Genomic DNA, 1,611 nt, shown 5'->3' with positions numbered 1-1,611 from the left:
GGGGGGGGGGGGGGACACTGAAAGTTACATTCGTCCTATAACAGCAGAGTCAGAATGTTACAAGAATAAATACAATTTACCCAAAAAAAGTGGCAATGTGGAAAAATATGTATATAGATTAAGTTAATAAGCTCGGTGTAATTACGGGGAAAAGTTGTAAAATTACAAGAATAAAGTTTATATAATATATATATATGAAAGCTTGTGATTTCACATGATCCTTATGAAATTTACCAACATTAATGTTCATGACGATTGGACTTTTTTTTCAATAACGAGTTAGTGTGACGTCACGGGCGTCGCTGCAAGCGCTTGCCTGTCACCTTGGCAGCCGCGACTGCGTGACCTTTGCGTGTTTACGTACGTGAAAACAAATTTCTCGCACGCCATAAGGCGAGTATTTTGCGACGTAGGAGGAAAGGACCGTGCCGTGATGTCACCAAACGGACACAGCTGGGTCACACTTGTTCAAAGGCCAAAAAGCGAGTGTCAAAGGCAGAACCCAAACAGGCCAAAAAGATGACTTCAACGCACGCCCAGTCGCCGTTTAAAGGCGTCATCGCGCGGAAAGACTCCCCTTGCAGCGGGCCAACGGTCCAAAGTAACTTTATTGCCGCAAAAGACCGGTTAAAGCTACATAATCGAACTGTTAGCTTGTGCTAGGCTAAATAGCGAGCTTCGGCTAGCTTCTCCGTGACCCCAACATTCTGCTGTCCGACGTCTCCTTACCGGCCTGAGGAAGAAGCCTCACTCCGCCGACTCGACGTCTATCCGAGACTGGTGTTATTTTTGAAAGTCATTCGGGATACGTCACGTACACTTCAGGGCAACCTGTTGTTTTCCCCCCCCCCCCCTCCACCAAACACACACACTCTCTCTCTCTCTACCATCTTCCATTCACTTGCCTTTATTTTGACCTTATAGTTACTCGACACCAACACTGACGTCATTGTCATGGCAACTTAGTCCCTCCCACCACCGCGCTGATTGGATTCGAGAAATAAAATAAAACAAATACAAACTTTTACATTTGTTTGCAAAGACGTGTTGTGAATAAATATTGGGTCATATCGTAAACAAATATTTAAAAATTACATTGGCATGAATAAAACGTAAAAAGAAGGGACATTTTACTCAAAATCTAAACAGGAAGTTCTGCCAGTGAACACACAAAGATGGAAAGGAGTTTGCTCGTCCTCCCCCCGTGCCTGCGTGGCTTTTCTCCGGGTACTCCCGTTTCCTCCCGCGTCCCAAAGGCAGGCAGTTGTCCTTAGATATGATTGGGCGTTTCAAACTTTATTGGCGAGGACGAACATTCCAGCACATCAAGATCAAAACACCTTTTGTGCAACGCAAGACTTGATTTCATTCAATGTGAATTGAGAGGATTTGATGACCTCGTCAGTTCTCCCTTCAACTTTTCGACACGTCGGCGTGCTTTTGGGCCGCGAAGCCCGGGTCCGCTTCCGGTTCCCGGGTGACGAGCGAGGAGGAGGATCCGGATGTGGCGGCCGCGCGGAAGAGGCGAAGGAGGTCATGGAAGCGAAGGCTCACCTGGAAAAGAAGCGGAGGTATGTCGTGCCCCCGGCCCGCCCCGCCCCGCGCGGCCTC

General features: G+C 47.6%; 1 long non-coding RNA gene across 1 annotated transcript in view; it reads right to left on the bottom strand.

The window, feature by feature from the left end:
• Window positions 1-1,605, bottom strand: part of LOC109508267 (uncharacterized) — a 2,075-nt gene extending 470 nt beyond the window's left edge. The window contains exon 1 of the long non-coding RNA XR_002166633.1: window positions 730-1,605. This is a non-coding gene — a long non-coding RNA (uncharacterized LOC109508267). The remainder of the gene's footprint in view (window positions 1-729) is intronic.
• Between the last annotated feature and the right edge of the window lie 6 nt (window positions 1,606-1,611).

Source organism: Hippocampus comes, unplaced genomic scaffold (genome assembly GCF_001891065.2).
Source record: "Hippocampus comes isolate QL1 unplaced genomic scaffold, H_comes_QL1_v1.1 scaffold429, whole genome shotgun sequence".
Taxonomy (NCBI): Eukaryota; Metazoa; Chordata; class Actinopteri; order Syngnathiformes; family Syngnathidae; genus Hippocampus; species Hippocampus comes.
Note: the sequence above shows the minus strand (reverse complement) of the source record. Positions and strands in the feature narration are given on the sequence as shown.